General features: G+C 44.0%; 1 long non-coding RNA gene across 6 annotated transcripts in view; it reads left to right on the top strand.

Annotated features, from left to right (window-relative positions):
• The window catches only part of LOC106738353 (uncharacterized), a 264,293-nt gene that overhangs the window by 201,106 nt on the left and 36,268 nt on the right, over positions 1–26,919 (top strand). For 5 of the 6 annotated variants that reach the window (XR_002091701.2, XR_002091699.2, XR_002091702.2 and 2 more), the window contains exons 4-5: positions 5,908–6,013; positions 7,386–7,839. This is a non-coding gene — a long non-coding RNA (uncharacterized LOC106738353). Of the gene's footprint in view, positions 1–5,907; positions 6,014–7,385; positions 7,840–26,919 lie in introns of those variants that run through there. The other variant, XR_009462053.1, reaches the window with a different exon arrangement.

Genomic DNA, 26,919 nt, shown 5'->3' with positions numbered 1-26,919 from the left:
TTGTCGAATGCAATGCTCGGCTGTCCTGTTGGGCTGAATGGGAAATCTATGGCAAAATCTCTCAGTAGATCCCAAGAAAAGGTAGCTCTGGGACAATTCACGCTACAGAAGGCTTTATGTCCTATGGCTAGGCAAAAGGTCCTAATGTTATTAATGTCTACTTGGAGCAGTAAAATAGGAAGGGTGGGGTGGGGAATGCAAAGCAATGACTTTGCTTACTTTATTGCAAAGCCATATATTCATGTTACTCTGTAGACTTGTGGTGGTATATTTGCCCACATACATCACTAGTGCTTCTGGGAGTATAGGCAGTACTTTGTGCTGCAGTGAGATCAGACTTCTACTGAGGTCAGTCCTGTAAGCTGTGAGAGTATTAGTCTGCCCTTCTGGGCACGTGTAAGAGAAAGGTGGAAGGGCGTTGGAAGACTTGCTGTGCCTGAGTGGTTTAACATCCACCCTAACTGCAAAGAACAAGTAGAAGTAACAGGGGTGGATTTTTCCAAAAAACCTGTTTTGGGTAAGAAACTATTTTAAACCTTTTTCAGTAGATAATATCTTACTTTGTTTTAACATGGTGCTAAGAAGATCTAGAAAAAACATCTCTTGATGTCTCTAACTGAAAATGCTTCTTTGACTAAATAAATTTTTGGCAAAAAAAAATAATTCCTGCATTTATACTTTGCAGTTTAATCCCAAAACCCTAAAAATATGTTAGGGTGAAAACTGAAAAAAAGCTTCTGTCTCCAACATTCCCATTTGTCTAATTTTTTCACTGAAGAAGGAGAGGGAATTGGTTTCCTGACAAGTTTTGCCTATAAGATCATGTCAGTGTAGGTACAAACCCTATTATAAATATGTTTGAGGCTCCCTCTACACATTACAGGTATCGCACAATTAACTAGTTAATTGCACAGTTGCCTTGAGACCAGCTACATGTGCAAATCACTTATCATGCCATTAAAAGCTCCAGCAAATTATAAAGCTAGACCTTGAAAATAAGTACTAATTTTATAGCTGGTTGCTGTCGAGCTTTAATTTGCATGTGTAGCAGGATCTCTCCTGAGGCTGGCAACCCCATCATCTGTGGGCTCCCAGTCACAGGGGTGCACCTTTCTCAGCTGGGGCTGCAAGTCCTGCAACTGCTGAAGTCTCTGAGCCCTATCAGCTGTGAACTCTGGGTCCTGACAGCACCCCACAGCGGCCAGGATTCAGAGTCCCACAGCTAAGGATGCTGGGTACCCTCTGTGCCTCTCAGTGTCAGTACCCACTTGAAACCCCCTGGGGCAGAGAGATCACTGCTGTGGTGACTCCCACCCACGGATGCATGGGGTGCCCCCATTGCTGGGAGCCCCTTAGCTTAGGGGGCTGCCAGCCATGGGCGACTGGTGCCACCATAGTCAGGGAGGGGGGCACATGCCCCCCGCCCCTCCTCAGTGACCAGTCAGTGACCAGGGGAGGCCAATCTCGCTGGCAGGGGGAGGGGTTCACGTGGCAAAACTCGCCAACCAGGAAGTGGCCATGGTGCTCCTGGAAGTGGCCGCGGCACTACATCCAGTGCTCCTACTCCCCAGCTGGCACTTGTGGGGGGGCACTGGCACTCCCACCTGTCCCCACTGCCCATCATTTAAGTGGGGAGTGCTCTCAGGGGGTGCCCGTGCACCCTCATGCACCCCCTATGCATCGCCACTGGTCCCAACTGTGAGAGCTTGCTTCTTGCTTGTGCAGAGGGAGCCTGGGATCAGGCTTTTCCTTCACAGGCAGTAAGGCATGATGAAATCTAATGCATGATCCCAGAATCGTGCATTCGATCCCATTGTGCTTTTACCTGCACATGTGGAGAGAGACTGTGTAACACTTTGCCCCGTGGGGACCTGTACTCTGACTGAAATGTGCCATGATATAAAAAACCATGATATAAACAGTACCATGATATAAATACACTTTATAAAACTAGCTTCAAACTTGGCTCTAAGGTCAGAATGGTCAGGTGTAGGTAAGTGAGATGATGAAAGCGTGCCAGTATTACCTCTGCCGTAGCCAGGAGCCCAGCCATAAGATGCACCACGCACATTTACTCCTCATGCACCAGCTCCTGAAAATAAGGCAAGGTAGCTGCATTATTGTGGCATGTAGAATGGTATTGGGCACACACTTCCATGTGCACTAGGATGACAGTTTGGCTCACTTCAGGGATTCAGCGACCTGCGAGTGGGAGTCAGTTGGATAGATGTGCTTCAGAGTGGCACTCCCAGGTATAACATGGAGTCAGTACAGACATGCCAGGAGAGCCCAGTTCTGCGTCATTTCCAGTTAACTCCATTGGCTTGAAGTGTATTCGTGGGTCTAGAAAAGCCCTTAGATTTTGAACTGCTATAGTGAGTAAATTGTAAATTGATTGTACTGGGTAATAGGAATGCTTAGGAGTGCTGAGTAGGCGACATCTCAGGCAGAGATGAGCCAAACCACTTTATTATTATTATATATTATTAGCATTTGGGTAGGCATCATGAAACCTGGCTATGCTGAAGCTCAGAGCCAAATGGGAATATAGAAACCATAGAGGTAAACCCACAGCTTCCAGATATTAGCTGAGCCAGCTCTTAGCTGCTGCTCTATGCAGATTTAACCCATATTGGAATTCCTTTTTATGTTGCGAGCTCAACACTGGAGCAGTCATGGACACACATGCTTCAGATGTTCTTTGAGCTGAAGCTTTCATAGGAGAGTAGTCACAGTTTGGACCAGCACATCTTGCCCCTGTATCTTATACATGTGAAAATGAGCTGTGTATGAGCTCATTGAGTAGGAGCATGTGCATCTTCAACTACTGAGAGTGTTGCTAGGCAAGTAGCTCAAAGTATGAAGCATGTAGGTTTCTTCTCATCTTTCAATGATATGAAAGAAATGGAGGCCTAAATGTGTGTGCCTGCCAAAAAAAGGAGACTGCCTCTTTAACAAATTGGTCTTTACTGCTCAGTGTATGGAATTAAGTTGATATTTTTAGTTCAGTTCCTTGTGGACAGTTGGCAAACTACAGCCCTACCATTTCTACAGGAAGTTCTTCTGGAATTAGCTTTGTGCAAAGAACTGCCAACTCTACAGGGCACATGGCAGGGAGGGGGGAGCAGCTTGTAAGGGATAAGACATTGGCACTTAAGAAGCCTGGGTTCAGTGAGTAAGTCTGCCACAAATCTAGAGAATGTCATGTAATCTCTGTGAATCTCATTTCTCAATGTGCTGCTTTGATGTTAAATTTGATGTCAGTTTACTGCGTTGATGTCCCATACTTCCAAGGTTTGTCTTGTCCATTACCAAGAAACAAGTTTCTTCAAGTGAGTTTACAATATATATATACAGCACCCAGTACAGTAGCAACCTGTAATACATCTCAGCAATGGGAAAAACTGGCCTGCCACAGCTCATATTGTGGTTTGTGGATACACAAGAGACGTTGCTGTCCATTACTGCATCTTTCCTGAATGTTGCATGTAAGAATCCAAGGACAGAGTGGTGATATGTGGTCATTGCTTCGAGCCCCAAGAAAAATCCCAACAGCTCCTGAGTTTCACCAGAAAAATCTCATGTGTTTTCATTAGAAGGTTGTTTAATGGATCAGTATGATCATCCTATGATTTTGTAATAAATCCTATGTAAAAATGTTAGCTGGTTGTCACCTGCCATTCTGCCAACTGAATTGGTGAGACTGGCTTTGAACTGTGCATGGCAGTCTTTTATATCACTTACAACAGACACAGCTGGTTCAAAATATTTCGCAGAGAGAAGACTGGATGTTACTTAAAAGTCATTGTCTCCTTTAGCCTCTAATATGTTGACTTAGCACCTCAGTGTCTGGCACGGATTCCTCCTGAAAGCAATGTGTAATCAGTAATGTACGTTAAGGCATCCCAGCAGAATGACCCTCCAATGACCCTTCCTGGCTTACTTCTGCATTGCCAAGGTGATAGTATTTTGCTGCATCTTTATGTCTCAGAAGGTGATGCATTAGGAGGAATGCAGAAGAGCTTGAACTTTGCTGTCAGCCTGATTAGCAGTCATTCTTGAAATATTTAACCGTTCTGACCTCCACTCCCCCCTCCCCAGGCAATTAAGTTTACGAAGTGAGAGGCATAAAGCATGAATGCTTGTGTGAAATATCTACTTACGTTAAGCTGTGCAATGACTGAACATTGCCTCTTCCTCTGTCCCATTTGGCGTTAGAAAAATAAGCGTGCATTAAAAATTCTGTAATTGTATATTTATATTTTTTTTTATAAAGATGGCCCAGATTCCAAAACATTATGCCTGCACTTTTTGGCTTAAATATGGTTCTAATAAAAGTAATCCTAAAAAAGCTCATTTTAAGGCCATGTTTTGAAGTAAGCCTCAACCTGGATACCCACAAACTGGCACGTATACTATGCAGTTGGTCCGATAAAAGATATCACCCCCAAAAATCCTTTCCTTTCTATGAATAACAGGAAATTGTCTTGATACTCCATTTCAGAATGGCTCACTGCTAACAGCCCAGCTTATTCTTTCCAAATATGGTGTTTATGGGCATAAATACGTATATTGCATTCAAAAGTGAGATTTGCATGTATGCATTATCATGTTGCTAAAATAGAGCTCCACCAGCATTTTTCCCACTCCTAAAGAGAAGTCCTGGCCCCATAGGACTCAATGGGGTTTTTGTTATAGACTTAAATGGGACCAGGATTTGACCCCTGGCATTCAGAAACTGATACGGTAACACTTGTGAGTCCTGGGCAAGTATTACATCCAGAAATCTCCTTAGGACAGTAAGTTCCTGATTTCTGGATACTTATGTATACTTCCTGAATAGGTTTTATAATGCTAAAAGCTTCCCTTTTTCTAGTTACCCATATTCTTTTTAGGCATAGCTGTTTATTTGTCACTTATGAAATTTTAGGCAAAGGTTGTGGGTCAGTTCTCATATGATATGAACCAGTTCAACCATGCCTAGTGCTGAGAAGTGTTGATGTCAGTGTATAATGCACTTGTATAAACTGTTCAAGGAATACATTTCCTTTTAATTCATAAACCTGGATGTGTGTGCATAAATTACAAGCAAAAAATGTAGTCCTGTCAAATGCTCTTCCCAAAATAAATGTGTATCTGTTGATCTATATATTCACATACACCTGTGCCCTGAGCCACCACCACTATACACTCTTGGTCTGATCTACCCTCTCAGAGAATACAGGTCCCAGAATTACCCCTGAGAGTCCAATATCTAACTTGACAACTTGTGGTTGAACTAAATCATCTACTTTTGAAAGGTCTCCAATCTTTATTTAAAGACAGCAAGCCTTATGTATTAATTACAACAGAACTAGGAACGGGTCAGAGTGACTGTGCAGTGAAGGTGGGATAGAGTTTCGAGGTAAGCTTGATATGGCTTAGGCTCAGTTTTCAGTAAGAATAATGGTATTGGTCACTGGGGGTAATACACAATGATCATAGGGAAAACGATATAGCACTAGAAATTTCCATTGCTGAAGTGGAAGCCAAACTCTGAACTGAATGGGCTTGAGTGGTGGTGGGGGTGGGAATGGGTGTGCAGAAAGCAGATCATTTCCATCACAGCAACAGAAATGGCTCTCACAATTGTAAGAGTGGTAACAAGGGCTTTTTAAGAATATATCAAATCAAGAGAGATTTTGTCTGACTTGAGAACAGTAAATACAGTGTTTGTGCTTAAGAAAGGGATTTGAAGGAGACCTGGACCTGTACATGCTTATTAGTCAGATCTTGATAGCATGTAAGGGTTTAGACAAAATTTAGGATGAAAAAATAATGATGTGGAAGAAAATGGAAGGTGGGATATAGCACAGACTTACCAAAGGTGTATCATGCCAAACTAATCTGTTAACTGTCTTTGATAAGGTAAAAGAAGAAAGAGGGTAGATCTTATGTATGTGAAATCCAGAAAAGTATTTGCAGTGCTACATTGGAAATTAGCTAACCTGGAGAAGATGGAGATCATTGTAAGGTGGGTAAGGAACTGGTTAAAATGTTTTCAACACCAGGTTGTGCTGAAGGGAAAAGTCCATGTTGAGGGAAACTAACTGCTGCAGTCCCTGGTGGATTAGTTTTTGGACCCATTTTCATTTAATATTTGTAGATGACAGAGTTGAGAAGCATTGCCATTGTGGAAGAAGATGAAAATATCATACAGGAAACTCTGGTGACTCAGAGGATGGGAGTGATAGGAATGGAACAACATATAGCAGTACAAAGAGCAGTGGCATGGGTTTAGAAACAAAAATAATTTCTCCTATAAAGCTGGAAGTTTATCTTCTGGAAAGGACAGAAGATGAGAAAAACAACAGTATATTAGCCAGGTGCAAGATGACATTGGAGGCTGTTCCTGGGATGTGTTGGGTAAGGTGTTATAAGAAGACAGGAAAGTGCTGAAGCTATTACACAAGACACGGGTGTAAAACCCCATCTGGTAATTATTTACAATTCTAAAAGAAAGACCAAATCAGACTTAAACTGTGGCAGAGAAGTTAATAGGACAGTCAGAGGAAAAGAGCTTTATCTTACAAGGGGAACATTGCACTTAGCTTGTTTAGCATAGAAAAATAAAAGCTGAGGGAATATAATTGATCTCAACAAATACAGGTGGGTAAACTCCAGAGAGAGAGAGAGAGATGAGCTATTTAAGCTAAAGGATAATGTTGTCACAAGAATAAATGTGTAGAAAATGGGCATGAATAGATTTAGGATGGAAATCAGGAGAGAGCTTCTGACCAGTTTTCCAGAAAGACCTGTGAGTACAAGAAATTTGACTGGTTTCAAGATGAAGCTTGATAAGTATGTGTTGTGGTAGCAGGGGATTTCCCTGATGATGCAGTTTTCCTTCAGCACTATTTCTTATGTTTCAAAGTGATGGCAAGTTTACTGCATCCTTCAGTAAACTGTTTCTATGTTTAATTTCAGTCACTGGTAATCCAAAGCTTAAATGGAAATAAGATGTAAAGGCGAATGAGAGAGAGCATGTGCATGTTCTTCTTTCCCCATCTCTTTTACCTTCTTGCTGTTTTTAAAGGGGAAGGGAAGGGAACAGGAGTGTAACTAAGACACTTGACCAGGGTACCAGCCCTGGGTGCCAACTTGGTGGGAAGGGGTGGAGGAGGACACAAAAAAAACAGCTGTCATGCTACTAGTCCATCTGCCACTACCAGTGCCAATGGGCCAACTCCAGCTGTTGCCACCTAAGAGTGCCAAACTGCCCTCTTACACCTGAAGGGTGTTTGTGCCTGAAAGCTTGCAATTAAAGAAATGTTTTTTGCAAAAATCTTGTTGGTCTAATAAAAGATATCATCTCTACTACAAGTCCTGATTGCTTTTTCCTCTAGACCAATACAACTACAACCTGGATGCCTAACACATGGAAGATATTGAATTTTAGCTGACTTTTTAAATGAAATCTTCATATTTTCCCAAGCAAAAAACAACTGTGACCACCTGAAAACAGAGATCCTGCTCCTGCTTTTGTTTCAAGGTAATCTGCATCATCACAGATCCTCATAAGAGTTAGAGACTCCAGCTAAGAACTGACTGCCCAGAGGAGCATGGGCAACTGGTGCCACCTTAGTCGGGGGGGCACGTGCCCCCCCCAGCGACCAGTCAGCGATCGTGACCCATCTTGCTGACCGGTGGGGGGTCCCCCTGTGGTCGATTGCACCGACCAGAAAGAGGCCACAGTGCTCCCGGAAACAGCCACAGTGCTACATCCAGCACTCCCACTCCCTGGCTGGTGCTCACAGAGGGGGCTTTGGCACTCCTGCTTGGCCCCTCTCCCTCCCTCCCTCCCTCCCCCCCCCCCCCCCCGCCTGCTGCCTAAGCAGGGAGCACGGCCTGTCAGGGGGTGCACCAGCACTCTCAGGGGGTGCACATGCACCCCCGTGCAGCCCTTATGTGTCGCCACTGTAGAGGAGTTTTCCATCTATTGACTCCTCTGTGAAATCCTATGAAATATGAACTTTCATTTTTACCCAGAACTTTTACAATCTTTTCTCCAATGCCTGATGAAGGGTGTTTGTGCCCAAAACCTTGCAATTAAAGAATTTTTTTTGCAAAAAATCTTGTTGGTCTAATAAAAGATATCTCTACTGTGAGTCCTGATTGCTGTTGCATTTCTGGAAGTGAGAGTAGGGGTAAAGGAGAAATGATATATGACTCATAGGGCTGGAAAGACACTCAAGAATCTCCTAGCTCAACTCTGCATGGAAGTGGGTTTAGTTCTATCTGACAAAGGATAAGCCTTTTCACAGCTTCTGGGAGTGGGGGAGAACAGATTTTTTTGACAGTTATCTCTTTTGTGCATGTGAAAATGCCCAGTTTTGAAAGAAGGCCATTGCTAGGGGCAGGAGACTCCTTTTTTTAAAAAAAATCCCAGATGGCTCCAGTTACATCCTGTGTGCAGTGGCGTATACTGTACATACTCTTGTTCAGCTACATTCCCAATTTGCGAAGCTGGGTGACCATAAACAGCTGTCTGCATTGGACAATTAGCATAGCCTGTAATAAAATAATGCTACTGGCAAAACTATACATGTGTAACTCATGTGGACTCTTGCCATCCTAAAATAAAGTGACTATATAGTGATATAATATTCTGCTACAGTTGTGCTGGTCGGCTGCCCTCATCAAATAAGTTTAACTTGTAGAGTGCTTTGGGTAACTTTTAATTGATCGTGGTCTCTTTGCTTGTGGACAGGGTGAAGAAAAGTAGAATAAAATAAATGGGTTGTCTGCTCCCTGTGCTGAAAGTCAGTCTGGTAGGTTGTGTTTGCTGTTGAGCTGTGTGCACAGCTTAGCCCATCCACATGTAAGGCTACAAACCTTCCTGCTTTCTGGGACTTCTGAATTGTGTCGGTAGCACACAGGACAGGCCTCACCTCACCTTAGTTGAGGCTCCTGGGTGTTCTCTCCAAAAGCCAACATAAAATGCTTCTGGCATAGGACTGTATATAGGAGTGGCTTCTGCAATGCTACAGTAGGTTTTATTAAACTCCAGACAAAAGTGTATGTCTGTGTGCGAAAGAGTGACTTTCAAACTCTCTGAACTGCCCTGGAACAAGATGTCCAGACTGGCCTGACTCTTGGGCCATCCTTCAGAGATTTTTTGTTCAGCCCCCTTCCCCGCTTTTATCCCACACTATCTTAGTCTTGCTGGCAAATGAAAAAGCTATTGAGCATGTTGATGTGTTTATGAAGGCCTGTTTCCAGGAAACCTGAGGGACAGGCAATTATTAATGGCTCTGTAAAAGAAGATTTTCCCAGCTAAACTAAACAGGGATCTATAAAATTGATATTGGTTTCCACATCATTGCAGCCATTGTGAGATGATCTGTTCTTGATTTTTATCCACCCATGCCTCCTCAGCTGCAGGCACCCAATATTTTATTCAGTGCAAACGCTGTTGAATAAATCGCTTCTTCCAGTGAGGTTGTTAACCTAATCAAATATTCATTTCCAGTGCGCTTTAGCAAATGAAGTTCTGACATAAAGTAATTCAACCCCAGTGTGTTCCATTTAACACAATTATTTTTTAGAGTAATCAACTTGCTTGTCCCAGATTGAACTTCCAGCGCAGACATATGTACACCTGTAGCTGTTACTGTTTGTGAGGGTTTTGTTATTTTATGGACATATGTAAAGTGGGAAGCACAGGGGGTGGGATGCTGATTTGCTGCAGATTTTCATAGCTTATGAAACCAGTGGAATTGTTCTGATTTCCCCCAGCTGAGCCTCTGTCCCAGGAAATGTATTTTTTAGCAGAACTATATTTCCTGGGACAGAAAATTATACTTGATTTTCTCATTAGGAATGGGACATGTTTAAAATAAGCCAGCTTATTTAGGCACACTATGCGAATAGCTATTTCCTTGACTAAACCAAAAGGGCATACTGTGCTGAGTACTGGAGTTGTGCATGAGTGTGGCGGAAAGGAAGGAGTGTTTAATTTTTTTAAAGGCATGAATAAGAATTGCTTGAGCCATTCTTGAGCTCATCTGGAGAAGAAGAAAATAAATCTATTCTTGCTTTGCCAGGAGCTAACTCAAAACCTATTCAACAGATCATATTTGAAGTGCGGTGTTTCTGTAGCTGAGCTATGACAGTAATTTTCAGTATTTTAAAGATTATTTATCATTACAGATGTGTGAATTTGAAAACCAGTATCACTGCAAAAATGCCTCCTGCAGAGGTCTGTTAGGTATCAGTCAGGCTGGAGCTTCAGGGAGTTGTGGCTGTGACAGGTCCCCATCCATCAGATTCATAGTTGTATCCATAGTGGCCACAGGGCTAGTGGACTTCCTCTCCTTACATCCCTCTGAACAATACTGAAGTAAGGTCAGTCACCTTCCAAACTTGAAGCTCCATAAAAAAATAAAGTCCTTTGCCCTGAGCTGCTCTATACAAAAATATCTAACGTGATCTATTTTCAAATCCTGCACACTCTATATCAGTGGTTCTGATAGACTCAAGGCACCCCTTGATAGGCTTGAGGTACTCCTCAGAAAATGCCAGCTTAGTTTTCACTTGATTTTTGACTACAGAAAAATAGAGCAATTCTTCTATTTCAAAAAACTCAGAAAGACCCCAACAAATTCAAATGCTTTAACACTGAAATTCCCATTTGAAATCTTTAGGTTTATCTTGTGAATCATGTAGGTATCTGCATACCTCACAGTGCTAATATTGCATGGCACTCTGTGGCACCTTGAAAGGATCTTAGGACTTCCCAGGCTGCCCCAGCACCCTGGTTGAGAATCACTGTACTAGATCTTGCCTATGCTTTCTGAAGCAACATAGCCTAAATCTGTTTGGCTGCTGCATTCTGGGGGTGGGGGTGTTTTCTCCCATCTTGCAGTTTTAGAAAGGATTAAAGAGGCCATGTAATGGAAAATAATAAATGACAAGTTTATATCTTAAAGGGGCCTTGGGATTTCTTTCTCTTCTCTTGAGCAATAAAAAAGTTCAATATTGTTAAACACAGCAGAGAAGCAAAGTTGAGGTTCACAAAATACAGTTTTTGTTAATAAAAAGACAACCAATGACACTAAGTCAGGAATATAAAGTTAATTAATGCTTTCTTGTGATTGGCCTGTAGAAATTCTTGTCACTGAATATTACGGTGGGCCAAAAACTTAACAAGATTCAAAGGGGAAATTGATATTTCTTTGGTTAACTAGAGCATACAGAGCTAACATCTCTGTCTGTACTGCTATAAGAGTTTTAGAAGGGATACAAAACAATTGCTTCAGAGCAGAAAGCAGCTTCAAACAAAAAACCCCCCTGAGGAATATTTTTTCTTGCACTGCCTTTGAAGCAGATGGGCCTGGCCCCTGTCAAAGCTGGGGTAATGGACTAGATAGTTGATGCAAATCCACCCTGCTGATTCTGTTTCCCACCCTATCCCAGGATGTAAAGGAAAACTGATTTGGTTATTCTGCAAATTGTTCATTTTGGGAAGGGGGTGTGTGGGGTTCCTGCAGTGCTGCCTACTCACTTGATATGATCTTATCTCATGTCCTAGCTAGGTTTGGTTAGCGCAAGAATCAATAGTGACAAAGAAAAAGTAGCACAGACTTCAATGTGGGCTATCAACTTAAGTGCCTGCCCAGGCCTGGAAGCCCATGCCACTGCATCTTGACTCCTATCATTATTCAAGTTGGCTAGATTAAACCAGCAGATGTATCCCTACGTGTGCTGCAGTCACATCTCCCACCGTAGTGGAAATGCATGCCCAATGGACGGGAAAATACCTGTCCCAACTACTCTGTGAGCAAGTCCAGGTTGGGTGCGCTTGCTAGCTTAACTGTTCTACAAAGCAACATCAGTAGTTGGAGGGGAGCTGCCTCTCAACTCTCTGCTGGTATGAAATAAATGTAGCTCTACTTTTGGAGCTCATACCCAAATTGTCATTCAGGAGGGTACCCTGGCTGTGCTAACCCACAGGGAAGTAGACTTTGAGATTACCTAACAATGGATTTGTGGGCTATTTTACCTAAAGGTCATACCCACATTTCTTTAGTATCATACCATCTAGGTTTTCTTTGCCCTTCTTTAATGGCATATTTATCCTGAGCTCTCCTGACATCTTTGCAAACATTTATGAATTTCCTAACACACCAAGCACGATGTGCCTTAAATCTCTTCATAGATAGAGACAGAAAAAGCTTAAATCCACATAGAGTCTGTAGCAGAGCAGAGATTAGCACCCAGAAAATTGATTCCCAGCCCTGAACATTAGCTACTAGACCATGCTTCCTCTTCAGCATGGTGACTAATGAATTACGAAGGACAAAATTACATTTCTGGCTCCAAGTTATAATCCTCCATGTACTATTCAGACCTCTGGGCATAGCAGAGAACAAGGGGCTGCACAAACCTCCTAGAAGTCTCAGGAGATTGGTAATGGGATTCAGAGCCATCTTTGGTTTCTCCATCTGCCTTGTGTGAATGCAGATCAAGGACTAGTGCCCTAGCACTGCTCTCACGGCTGCTTGGGGGGACCTGTGACATGCACATTTCTGTAATCTTTATTCTATTGATAGTGGTGTTGATACCCACATCATAAACTCCTCCAGGCTCAGAAAAGAACATTGAGGGCTTCATCCTTGGGTTTGGCTGAGTTTCCCTTGGCACAGGACCCAACCCAGGAATTGGCTGCATGTGACCTTTTATGTTCTTTTGTGTCTTTAGGCTGCTGGAGGTTGCTGTGCCTCTTTACGTGCCTTAATGATAGGCAGAGAACGTAACTTTTCTGAGGTTACAGGCAGCTAAGTGGATGCAAGGAGATCCAGGAAAATAAATAAGGTTCTAGTCCAGTTTCCTGCAGTAGGGAAATGGTCATTGTTTATACCAGTTGCAGACTGCTTCAGTTTGGCCTCTGAGCAGGGGCAAGCATTGGAATTATTTGTGGGCACTTGTGATCCAAATGTGGTTGGGGCTTAGGTTGGTCATAGAGGAAAAGACCTTCTGCCCTTGAAGCAGTCAGGAGGATGGAGTGGGGGGTGGGGGGAGAGATGCCATTGGAGACCTGCCTTTTTCATGGACTCCAAGTCTGAACAAAGGAGAAACCACATGGTTTCCCCTCCTGTGTAGTAGATATAGGCAGATTAACACACAGGAGAGCTGGGCCTGGACCCAGGGGCCCCTGGATGCCTGTAGGGCAGGCATGGTGGTGGGGGCAGCTCAGCGTGGAGAAAACTGGTGCTCAGGCTGAGCCGGGAGTGATGTGGCAAACAGTGGCTGCCAGGGAGTAGGCAAGGAGGACAGTGGTGGTCCTGGCCCCCATGCTTCCACTGCCAGTCCCAAGACTCTGTTGCCTGCTTCTGCAGTGATAAATTCATGAGCTCTACAAATCATCAAGGTCTCATCAGCAGACTGAATTGCTTAGAGTGTGACTTGTTGGGTGTTTCTCCATGCCTCAGTCCTTAACCGCTTAGCGGGAGAGGACCTCGGAAAAGGACTCAAACTCCTCACCTGTATCATATGGGGTTAGAATAACTGCTCAGCCCTTTGTAATCAGGCTTCTAGTTTATTGTCTAGCCAGTAAGTTACAATTCCCAACCTTCTCCCTACCCACCCCACATCCACACCCACACACACACAGCCTTCCATGTGGAATACCATAGAATAGGTGGATCATAGGATCTACAAAAGTAGGGCTGGAAAGGACCTCTGCTAAAGGTAGGATCATCCCTAATTAGATGTGGATTCATTCCTAAAGCTAAAATATTATAGCCAGGAAGCTGCTGGGTACAGTTCTAGTTTGAAAGGAGAGAGAAAAGGAGAGAGGAGAATGGAATTGATTTATGGATAATATGGTGGTGGTGTTCCTTGTTCAATGTTAGAAATGCAAGGGTAGTTCTATATTATTGCTACAATGCATTACTAGATTGTCAGGGAGAGGGTGGTAAGAATGCTTTTATATTGTTGTTGCCGTGTTCTCAGATGTGACAATTGGAGTGAAGGATATGTAAGGAGTAATGGAAAAGGAGATGCTAGCAAATGCTCCTACAGACTTCCTGGGAAGGCAGCTTTTGTAGCAAACAACGCTGTCTTTCCATTACTGCTTTCTGTCTGGTTAAAGCACTTTTGTAGCAACCAATGCTGTTCTTCCATTACTGCTTTTTGTCTGGTTAAAGCTTGTCTAAGCTTTGCTTTTTGTTACTAGGCTGAATGGTGACAAGAATCTCATGGAAAATGCAGAGATTGTGGCCCACTACCTGGGGAGACCATATGTTTCCCTTGGTCCTTAAAGGGCACATTCAGAAGGAATTGGTGCATCCTGCAGAAAATGTACAAAAACAAAAGAAATGCTGGTGAGCTTGGCATGGGAAATTTTATTTTGGTGCTAGAGGGGTGATGCGATGGGAAACATGAAATATTTTCTTAGGTCATCTCAAATTTTCACTTTTTTGCTAATACATCATCTGGTTGTGTTTAGTGGCAAGAACTTCCCATCTGCCCAGAACAGCCAGGAATGACTGGTTGTAGGCAGATCTCCACAGACCAGGGATTTTGATCAAATTCAACAGCTACAAGTTTGGACACTTGCCTGAACATTTTTCAGACTATCCAAACCACATAGGTCTGAAAAACCGGGCCAGAGTTTCATGGTCACAGTTTGATGTTGTATTGATATTTTTGGTTATTAAGGGGAACTTAATATTGAAAGATGTGTCTTAAAGCTAACTAGGCTTTCTTAACTCTCAGGGTTAAGCACTTCCTTAGTAGCATATCCCACTGCCTTTAGATGACAGCTGGTCAACCTACATGTTGAGAAGAACAGTCACTGTGAGTTGAGCTTGTATCTGTTCCCGATTTCATTTGTGAGCCCATCCAAAGTCCTGTCAATGGATGTTTCCCTCAACTATTAGAGCTACTGTGTTGATGTTTATGAAACCTCAACAGTGGGTCAGGGCCCTCCTATGTGCTGGTATATCACTTAGCACAGAAGGATGGTCCCTGTGCCAAACTTAGCCCAATATCCTATGCCAATAAACTTCAGTCTTTATTTGTTTAAGCTGTGCATATAAGCTTGCCCCAGTTGATTATCTGTAGGGTATAATTGGTTATGTAAGCAACATAAAAATTTTTCCAAATACCTGTTGGATAACTTTCTAACTAGAGTACTCTGCACTTCAGGTATAATATTTTCTCACTTTCTTAAAATCTGTGAAACCTTTAAAATTTGCAGATGTTTTCCCAGATAACTATTGTTTCTGCAAAAGCCCTTGAAAACCAGTCCTTGAAATCAAAGTCTTTACTGCTATTCACAAAATACACACAAATCAGATCTTTATTATTTGACCAACTTCTGGCTAACAGCTTGACTACATAGGAAACTGACCTCCAGAGTTGCAGCTGATGCGCTATTTTTTCTGCTGTAGTTCTGCTAGTCAGCTTCCCAATATAAGCGAACCTGTAGAGATATCTGCCAATGCATGTTACATTCTCTTCTCTGTGCCCAGTGTGCGTAGGATGAGTCTGTTACAGCTCTCGTCTTCAGTTTCTGGCTCTTCAGAACCAAATGTTCAGGCTTTGCAGTGGGGGGTCCAATTCAAGCCCCAACAACAGCTATCAAATTTGCATGAATCTTTAACAGGAATTAACCAAAAAAAAATAATAATAATTCTTTATTGGCACCTGCCCAGGAAGGTTTGGTCTTTGGCCCTTGCTGTGAATTAGTTCTGCACATGTGCCTGTGTTGTGTCAAATGCACAAGTCCCTTTAGATTTCCCATCAAGCTGAAGATCAATTCAGATGGTATGGCTGGCACCCAGCTGACTTCCCCTCCTTCTCCCCCCCCCCCCCGCACCCCCCCCCCCCGCCCAGTACCTGCTTTTGTGGAAGGTTAATCCAAACAGAATTCAGGGAGACGGGAGTAGTTAATGTGGCACTCACTACTTTCTTTATTAACTAACCATTAGACCCTTCTCTGCTTCAGGGGAAACTAACCAGGGTCATTTCTATTTTGGGAAAATGTCTTCTGTTTAGAAAAAAAAAGTGTTACCTAAGGCAATATTTAATATGACCTCACACCAGGTGTACAGCCACAAGTCCTGTTTAATGATCCCCCGTTTTTCAAAACAATGGAGCGAAGCCAGTTTATACCAGGTGAGAGTAGTGCCTCCCCTTCTTTCCCAGCCAGTACGGTAATTAGGGTGGGGAAAGTGGGGCATCAGCCCCAGGTGGTGACCAAGACAGGGCACCATAATCCTCCCCTCCACCCTCCTTAGGAGTTTTTGCCATGGCAGAGATAGCCCTGTGATGCCCCTGCCTAGCCATGGGAGCCAGGTAGTGCAGCACTGCACCAAGCATGTATCTGGAGGGCAGGGGGCAAATGGAGCAAACACAATGGTGCTCCCCACTGGGAGCCTTTTCAGAGCAGACACAGCCCTGCACCCAGTATGTATATATTGGGGGGGGAGCAAATGGGGCAATACAAATAATTCCCAGGGTGTCCGGCCATAGGGCTGCTGCTAATGCTCCAGCAGCAGCAGTGCCAGCAGTTGTCCAGGCAAATAAGACTTCCCTTCTCCTCACCCACACTCCCTGGTCTATAGCAGTCAGCATAACCTCACGTTCCCCACCTGGATCTGTGGGCCTCAACCAGCTTACCACCTCTCTGCCCCCAGCGGAACCAGGAACCGAGGCCCAACTCCAGTTCTCCAGCATGCAAGGTCATTTTACTTTCACTTATAAAGACAAGAGTCTTTCTTTTGCAGTTGTAACTTTCTCCCTAGGCAGCCCGTGTCAAAAGAGCTTTACATCAATGATGTGCTTTTTTCAGAAATAACTTGGCAGCAAAACTGAGAAACAAGGCTGCAGAATAGTGAGGAAGCATCACATGCTCCTTCCTGTGAACCACCACACGCAAATTGCAGATAAGTTAAGCTTGATCTGATATGCGCGAGGTCTGAATGTTCCCAGAACCTGGCTGACGTTTCCTGAAAGCCTATGACTCGCATTTTGTGCAGACTCGGATCAAACCGTCCTTATGTGGTTTAGATCTTTGCAGATATTGATGAAGGAGCCAGTCTGAGCTGCTGGAGAATCTCAGTAGAGAGATGGCAGGACCAAATCAGGATATCTCTTCCTCAATGATTTTAGTACAGGAGAGGCAAAGCCAAGCATCTCAATTGCGCATTTCCATCTCTTTTCCACACGATTCTCAATATTGATTTCTGAATAATCCTGTGGTTTGACTCGCAAGCATTTTTATGGGAGAACTAAGTCTGTCTTCCTAAATAGCTAAGTTTTATTTGTATATTTTTTGGCTTAGCTTTTGAGCATGGAAATGTGAATAAGGAGAAGAGGAAGAATCTCTCGTGTGTCCAGTGTGGTCTCTTGGCCTTTCCAAACTTGAAAGCTAATCATTGCTCTTTTTCACAAGAAAATCTGCAATAGCAAAGGCTGGAGAAAATATGCACAAAAAGCGGAAGATATGGTCTCCTGACTGGGTGTGTGTTCCCACTACCCTTTGTGGGACAAGGAGTACTGGTGGCTATGGAGTGTGTCAGTTTCTACTGAACTGATGATGCAGAACTTTTATGGCAGGGGTGGGGCACAGGACATGGGACATAACTATTAATCACTATTGAACAGGGCTGTGTCTAACCTTCCAACTTCTGCTTTAAAACACGGTCTTTTAATCATGTGCCAAAACCACCAGGCTGTTTCCTCCTCTATCTCTTTACTCCTCCCAACTAATGAGATGCCACCAAGAGACAGTTCTGGGTCTTGCTTTAGAAGGCATGCATGCCTATTTTTTAGGAGAGCCAGACAAATTCTAAATGGAGTCTTGGAAAGTCATGAAAAAGTTGTTTTCCCTGCATGTCTCCACCTAGCATAGGCTTCCCCTGTTGATGTGCTCCCATGTTTGATGTGTGGCTCTTGCTTTAAAGCTGCAAGTTGTTCTGAATGAATGTAAAAGGAGTCATGATAATACAGCTAGAATCATCACCCCGTTTTGCAGCAAGCAAACTCCTTCTATAAACCCAGCCTAGCTAGGAGAGAAGGTGAGCAGAGCCTGCCATGGGCAGTTAGAGAGATTTTTCTTGCTCAGATTCTTTGGCTTATAACTTACTGTCTCTACCTTCCTGTATTGCTCATTTTTGCTTTTGTAGATCTTACATCTGTGAAGGAAGTTTGTCCACTTGTTATCAACATATCCATCACTGTGATGACTCAACTGTATACCCTAACCACATCCCCTTCTTTCTCTCTCTTCCTCACCCCACCCCACTGCTGACTCACTTGCTGCCACTTGACCTCAACCAAACTACCCCACTTGTCAGTCATGTGTAGGGACACTCCTGGCTGATTCTGGCCTGGGCTCCCTGTCTGCTTCCTTTTCTAAGGTGCACTGCAGAGAAAACAAATTGCTGGGTGTGTGCATGCTTTTAACATTCCACAGTGTCAGTTTGCTACAATTTAGCACCATTAAACCAGTGCAGGTCTGCTTTTTCCTCCAGTGTTCTCTGTGGGACTCTTGGAAGCAAAGGGCTTGCCAATAGGAACACTTTAATCTCATATATTCATCTGCCTCCCTTTTAGCAGAAGCACCAAGAGAGGTCAATTCAGGGTTAATGGAAAAGGAGGGCAGGCACTCCAAAGCAGAGGCAGCTTCCCTACTCCTTTACAGCCTGGAGGAAGTACTGATCTCTTGCTCTTGCTCTCGTACTTGCTCGTGTGAGTGCTCACTTGTGCTTGTGTGCACTTGCTCGCTCGCTCTCAGTTGCATGCTCCCCTCCATCCTGTTTCAGTTTACTTTAGCCACCAAAAGAAACAGTGTGTAGGTGTAGTGCATACAATTCCTTAACTGTTTTTTTCTCAATATCTCCTGTGTGTCAATTGATTGGTCAGATCATGGCACTGATGGTAAAGGAGATTTGATTGGCGAAATAGCCAACAGAAGGAGTAGGGACAGAAACTACACATATAAGTGATCAGAAACCGGTTCAAATCTGTAACACAACAGAAGTTCAGCACATGTAAATTACTCTCAAAATGGCTGCAACCAGTTTAAGATAAATTTGGATGGATGTAGTATCAGACTTAGCTGATAGGTTAAATTTGTTTATTGAACTTCTGTCCCAGATCTCTTTCAGATTCAAGTTAACACACAGTCCCCCAGCATCCCAGGATGCTTTGCACCTCCCCTGCAAGTTCCCCCTCACAGGGTGGGTGGGCTAACCTTGGCTCAAGCTGTCTGCTTCAGTCCAGCAGGGAGGTGTGCTGTATCACTCCCTGGCTTCTGTCCTGAGGCCTTCTATCTGCAGACATGTGGCTGCATTTCCAGAAATAAAAGGGAAAGTCTGTTCACTTGCTTATTGGTTCAAACTACGCAGCTTGAACTAGGCTGCAAAGATTGAATCAATTTAGCCTTGGGGTTTTTGACTGTCTGTACTTAGTCTAAATGGGGGGAAATGGCAAACGGAAGCCAAACATGGACTCTGATGAGACGACATGAAGAGCAGAGCAACCCAGAATTCATGTTGAAAAATCAGGGATTACTGGTAGGCTAAAATAATGATGAAAGAGATTAGGGAGGGAACGTAGCCTATTACAGTCATTCCCTTCTGCTGATTGCTCATTGGTGCATGCAGAATGACTGAGTCGCAATTCCACAAAGATGAGGAACAGCTAGCAGAACTGCTACTGATGATGCGCTTGGTCTATTGGAGATTTCACTTTCCAGCTGTTTAATAATATGTTCACTTGCTGTATGATATTCAGATTCTAGAAATCTACATGAGAGAGTGGTGTATACCCAAGTCTGTGGCAAACAAGTGAGATGCTCTTCACTCAAGCTGTATATGTAATTTGCAGCTTTTCTATTTTCATGCTTCTTACTTAAGAAGGTCTCTGATTGTATCTGTTGTGGAGATAGTAATACCAGGGTTTTAAAAGAGGATAGATGAATTTTCAGACAGGTGCCTTAGTTAAGGTACATGCTTGACCCTCATTACCATTCTGTATGTGCATCTCTCAGTTATTAATGCGTTATTCTCCTAAAACTGCTGTCAGACAGGGCAATATTGTCATCTTTATTGTACAATGGGAATTCAAGAGGCCAGGACTGAAGGCTTCTCTCCACAGAAAAATTGTACCCAGTATAAACTACAGTGTGGATTTAAACCATTATAATTACTTCAATTTAAGAGACTAAAAGTGGTCCAAAAATTCCCATCCAAGAGGTAGAGTAGGTGTTTGCAAGTATACATACACTTTGTCTGGATGTAGGGAAACCCAGATTCAAGTTCCTGTTATGTTGGATTCAGTAACTGGCTATTTTGGACTGCAGCTTGAGTGTTTTCTGTGAAACAGTTCTAAAGGCATTTTTTTGAGGTGGAATGAAAATTTCTGAACCCTCAGATTTTTGGAATAACAGGATTTTTTTTTTGGCCTGGGGGAGTAGTGGTTGTTGGTTTAGATGATGTTGCTTGGGAAGAGGGTTTAGTCAAAACCAGAAAAGGGTATTCTTATTCCAAGACGAGAGGGATTCGTGCAGAGTTGTAAGTGTTGGATCTTACCTGAATAGGGAAGGTTTGGGTGATATATCCAAGACAGCACAAGGAGTCTTGTGTGAGGTTATAGCTTGTGTCTGGTCATGGAACCCTATGGTCATGTCAAACTAGAGAACCAGCCTCTTTTTGCAGTCCTGAGAAACCTTTTCAGAGATAAAATGGATGTGAATGAAAAATCTTCAAGACTTCATTGCCCTGCATGTTATGCATTTATGTACAACTATGCAAAGTAAGTAGAAGACACTACTGCCCTGAACACCTTGCACTCCCTCTTCTCCTCCTCCATCCCAATTTCCATTGATGTAAACAGCTTAAGCTACAAAGCCAGTTCCCAGGTCTCTGACCCATTTACCTGATGTTTAACCCTGCCTCCCACCCTCTACTGACATTTTCATATTTGATTTTTTAAGATATGATTATCTGCAATCTTCCTTCCTTTTTTCATCCTTGTTCTCATTTACTGACCTCTTTTCTCTTCTGTTCTTACCTCCATCTCCTGTGTCTCCCACAGTTCGAAATTCTCCTTTTGGGCAGTTAGCCCCATCAAACCTATGGGTATGGCACCCTAACTGGATTCTTTGGCTGTGTGCTTCCTGGACGTGTATGGAAGCCCAGGCCTTCCACACAGAACAGAATGGATTGTCTTTTGTGTAGGCAGGGTCAACTGAGCTGAACAGCTTTTTGAAAAAAAGTACCATGCCCTCATGACCTAAGCCCTCCTAAGATGGCTTGATTTCTGTCAGAGAAGGAAGGCTTATAGGAGAAATGATATAGTGTCCAAAAACATGGTTATGTAGCTCCTAAAACTCTCAACTGATAAATGGAATGGGACATTCCTGAGACCTCTGACACTGGCTTTAAATACAGCAGCAGAAGATAAATTACCTTTGTCAGAAATTGAATTCATATCCTCCATTAGGGCTGTTTTGACATTCTACCTGTGCATGCTCCAGAAATGTCTTTGTTTTACTGAAGAACTTCTTTCCATTCCTCTTGCCTATTCCTGATAATTATAGAAAATGTAACCTCTTGCCAGGCCTTGAACTGTACATCTTGATTAAAATGATTATTTTCCCCATGAATGTGGGGGTGATTCTGACAGGCTACTTTGCTAAATTTCTATTACAGTACTGTCTGGACATCTTAGATACTTTGCTATATTATCTTCACAGCTGTCCCCAAGGAGGTACAGAGCGATTGTTTTTCTTGTTTTACAGATGAAGGACCAGGACACAGACTGAGGCTCAAGTACACAAAGACACTTGGGTGCCAGACCCACCCTGATTTCAGTGAGAGCCATGAAAGGTATTTAGGTGCCTAATACCCAGTGATGACAAGGGGAGTTAGAGCTGGCTCCACAAAGATATTTAAGTACCCAGTAAGTGACTTGCCTGCGTTTATTTTGAAGTCACAGACAGAACAAACAATTGTACTTCAGTCTCCTGGGTCCCTAACCACTATACCATTCTTCCCCTTGGCCTGCTTTATCAAGGAAGCTTCAGACGGTGAGCAGGAACCAGATGTGTGATGACTGAGGTTAAAGATCACTTCGTTCAAGTGAAGAAGGGAGTAGTGAAGAATGTGGCTCATAGAATTGTTTATACAACTGGATCCCTGGGATAGAGGCACTTCTATTGTATGGGGAAATAAAGTAAGATCAGTATCTATTTGGAGGCCTGGAGGCCCAGGTAGAAATCATTAATAGGGAGCTGCATCATCCTGAAAGTATGGACACTGTACATGTAGCAGTACACATGTCAGTCGGTATGGTACAAATATGTATGTAGGGCTTGTGTTCAGCTCTGTCCTTTAAGTCTTCCGAGCACTGCTTGGTAAAGCTGCAGCTAGAGCAATGCTAACAGCAGCTGTTCCAGAGCAACAACCCCTGGGCAAAGAGGCAGGAACCTGTGCCACACACAGAGACCAGTGAAGTCTTAGTGGTATTTTTAGAAGTTCTCTGATGTGCTGACAAGTCTGAGACCAGAGGGCTGGAAAGTGGCAAATATAACATCATTATCATTGACAGCACAGCACTGCTCAGTGTGGCAGGCCAAATTTGAAGTATGTGAAGAGGGGATTTGAATATAAAGCAGCTTGGATTGGAGCTAGGAGGCCTCAGCCACCGTTTTGTATCATTTGATTAGTCAAAGACAGGAGGACACATATACAGAGAGCAGTTATAGACTGAACAGCAATATGCAGCTATGGGAAAGAGCTAAGATACTTAAAGGACTTGGTGAGCTCTGTGAAAGGGGCAGATGCAGCTACCCAGACTGGGATGAGATACTCATTTATGTCACAGGAGCACTTAATGGCTCCAGTGTCGCTGGGTGCTTCAGACCGTACAATCTCTGCCTGGCTTTATTGGACAAAGGGAGGGAGGGGGAAAAGACAGAAGAAGCAAGAAGAAGCAACATGATCAAGGTCATACAGCATTATAGCTGGGACTGGAACTTGAGTCTCTTGGGATAAAGGTATAGATATAGATACAGGTACAGGTGTGTGTGTGTGTGTGTGTGTGTAGATAGAAAGGTATACACATGCATATACAGTAAAATCTCTTGGTATCTGGCATTCAACTAACCAGAATATTTAATGTACCAGAATTTCAGCTACAGGATGCACATGGCACTGTGCCACACTGCGCTGCGCTGCTTTGCTGCCAGTTGTGCTACTCTGAGGGTATCTGAGTATGCACATCACACTGCGCCACTTTCCTGCTTGCTGCGCTGCTCTGAGTGTGCAGGGGATCTGAGTGTGTGTGCCTCTCCTCCCTGCTGCAGCAGCCTGCAGCCGGGCTGCCCTTGTGTTTGGGGTGGATGACTATTAAGGCATTTTTATCTGTATACTATTTTATTCTTTATACAGCACGTTATACTGTAATGTATTGGACACAAATTCTTTGAAAATTTGCACTACAAGTATGGCATTGTCTTCCTTGAGTATAACTCTCAGATAATTGGAATTTTTAGATAATTGGCACCCCCCATTCTCCACTCATGCTAGATAACAGAGATTCTACTGTATAGTGGCCCTGGCGCTCCTAAATAGGGGGAGGGGCACCACTCTGAAGGGCACCTCACCTACTCACTCCACTTTGTGTAGACCAAACTGGACATGAGTCACTCTGTGGGAATCCCCTGCTGCTCCTTTCAAGTTCTGTTGTCAGCCATCCTCATTTCTGGGTTTGGCATACACAAGTGGGAGCAGGTGAACGAGGAGTGTTTGAAAGCACTCTTTCCCTGTGTTTCCATGCCAGGGCTCTATCCACTGGCTGTGGACCCTCTCAGTTGAGAAAAGAGATTTGATCAATTGAGTTGTCAGCATGCTTTGGTCCTAGGGGAGAGTTGCTAGGGAAGATCATAGAAGCTCAGTGGATATGTTTAATTGGCATAGTGCCTTACATGAGAGGCATGAAAGAAGTTCCTATGTCCCACCTGTGATTGAGAAAAAAAATGGACATGGGGATTTCCTGTCTTGCTTGTGCTTGATGGGGCAAATCTCTTATGGGGCTGGAACCAGAATGATGAGCAGGGCAGCTGACTGCATGCCTCAGGGAGCTTGCATGTTCCTGGGGTTGTCCAGCCTGGGCTGCACTTTAATAGACACTGACATTTTGTTTTTGTGGACAAGCAGGAGTTTGTGGTGCTGATGTTCAGTTGGCATGTCAGGGTGACCACCTGCAGCCCCCACGAGCCTCAGCATGGCTTCTTGCTTCATTGGGGAAAGGTAGACACATAGCTGGCTGCTGGGAGTGTGGTTAGGGCAGCTGGGAAGGGGACAACTTCTGGGAGGCAATGTGCCACAGAGGGCCTGAGGTTCCACATGGTCTCTCTTGACCCCAAGCAGACTAGTTGCTTGATAAACCAAGTAGGCCTCCCTGCATCAGGTACCAGGGGATGGCTAGAGCCTGACACCAGTTGGGAGTGCCTGGCTGCACAAAGGACAGACCGGGAATGAGCACAGTCAGACCATCTGCTAGGGATCCGTCACATCCAAAACAGAGAGCAGCCAGGTTCTCTGAGAAGTGCGGCCCCACCTTAACCTCCAGCTCTACCAGCCAGCAGAGGCCTCTGGGGAGACTCTAGGGCATTCTTCTTGCTGAGTCTCGGGCTCTTGAGTAATTCAGGGAGAGAATTGCTGTGTAATTAATTATTAATTTAGTTATTTATTCATCTGCTTTCTCTTCCCATTTTTCCAAGGCTTCTGCCATTTTCTATCCAACCATTTTATCTCCAGCGTTCTGGGAGGAGAGCATTTCTGCAGGGTCTTGACTCCCCATATTTACCTTGTCTGAGGCAGTTGTCTATCTGTTTATGTGCCAGCCACTAGCTAAAGACAATGGGTACTAATGTGCCACAGCTCACCGGTGGCACTCTATCTCTCCCTCCTCAGGAGCTTAATGGTGTTACTGCCCCTGTGGTTCTCTCATGCCCTAGACATAGGGAACATGGAGCTACGTGGATCTACAGGGGCTTAATTTGCTTTGCACCAAACAAAGGGCAAGTTTCCTGACAGAGTAAAGTGACTTGGGATGGCTGTCATGAGGGTGATGCCAAGGATTCAGCTGACTTCCAGAGTTAAAGAATAGGCATCTATCTGTCTACCACTTGTGCTAGAGGGCCAAAGGTTGTGACAGACCTGTGACTTGCAGCTATCACACAGGAGACACATAACACACCCTCACTTGGCATTTTGCAAATCTGCTTTAATGGAAGAAAGAGCAGGAAATTCTTCACAAGCCCCCAGCTGAAAAGAATAGCGTATTTAGTGAGTTTTATGGCCGGGGTGGAAGCCACGAGGGAAATTTCTGAGTATATGAAGCCATTCTCTTTCCTTGTCATTTCCAAATAAAACCTCAAAATTACTCCTCATTACTTTACCCAAAATGAGGCAAAGTTGGGCCTAGCCCAGGCCTAAAGTGTACCAGGGATCCCCTTGAAGGGATGGAATACAACTGCAGTTTGGTCATGTGCCTTTGCTGGGTGAAATTTAACGTGTAGGGAGGAAGCAGCATGACTCAGGCAGAATCTAGGGCTTTAGAGATTCAAAGCTGACTAGGTACTTCCCAGTTCTGTTTGAATTGCATTTGCTGAGTACAGAGCCTGGCACAACCCTTCGCCTCTGGAGGTTCGTACTGAGGCAATGTGGCCCTGGACAGTGGGCAGAATAATAACCCACAGCTGCCCAGAGCCCAAGCAGGCTAGAAACAGCTGGGCTGGGCTCTGGAGCCCCATCATCAACTGTGCTGGCAGCAACTGCACGCACGCCTCAGAGCGGACAGCGGGGGAGAGGGCAAGGTTGCACTCCCCACCATTCACTATGAGGCACGTGTGCACCCTCTGGTATGGAGCTGGTGCCCGCCCCGCACAGCTGAGCCCACTCGACTCCCACCCACTCCAAGCCCAACACCCCACCGGGATGAGGCTGGCGCTGCCCCTGCCAGGAGCCCTATCCCTTGGTGGGCTTAGCTGTGTGGGATGGGTAGGTGGTGGCAGTGCTGGGAGGGGTAGCCACAGGACGGCTAAGATGAATTTTGGAGTGGCTATAGCCTTCTCAAAGCCCTCCCTAGTGCTGCCCCTGAAGCTGGCTGTAGCCCAGGTGCTGGCTCCCCAGGGAAGCGCAGGGGCTGTGGCAGGCCCAGGACATTGTCAGGTGGACTTTGTCCGATAGCCCAGCAGCCCAGTTCTGTGCGCGTGCACATCTGGTTCTCTGTGTTTGCCTCTGTCTGATTCTGTGCCTGTGTGTGCATATGTGTCTGGTTCTGGGTGTTTGTGTCTGATTCTCTGTGTTGGTGTACATGTGGTTCTGTGTGTGTGCATGTGTGTGTGTGGTTCTCTGTGTGTGTGTATATGTGTCTGGTTCTCTTCTCTCTTCTTTTCCTCGCTCTCCTGTTTTTTCTTCTTCTTTTCTTTCTCTTTCCCTCTTTCTCTCTCTCCTCTTTTTCTCTTATTTCTCTTTTTTTCTTACTCGCTCTCATTGCAGCATGCTTAACAAAAAAGGAATAGGCAATAACAAAGGTAGTATATAAAGTTTTATTTATTGTCACCAGGTTTAGGATTTTGAGACAACCTGGTATTTACTGTAAAAAAAAAAAAAAATTAAAAGGGCAAATTTTATGATTATTAACTATATTAATATGCAGCATGTCCTGCCATGTACCCTCTGCCCCGGTTTTGTTTTTCTGGCATGCTGACACTCTGGCACCTTACAAGGTAGACATTGTGGCTTTTTCGGCACTCTGGTCAAAAATGTTGCCTACCTCTGATCTATAGAATGCTAATAGACTAACCAAAGTAGATTAATAGCACAAAATTGTATGGACTGGAGCTTACTTGCC

The sequence above is a fragment of the Alligator mississippiensis genome, chromosome 4, assembly GCF_030867095.1.
Source record: "Alligator mississippiensis isolate rAllMis1 chromosome 4, rAllMis1, whole genome shotgun sequence".
NCBI classification, from domain to species: Eukaryota; Metazoa; Chordata; order Crocodylia; family Alligatoridae; genus Alligator; species Alligator mississippiensis.
The sequence above is the reverse complement of the archived record's forward strand: the minus strand, read 5'-3'. Positions and strand labels throughout refer to the sequence as shown.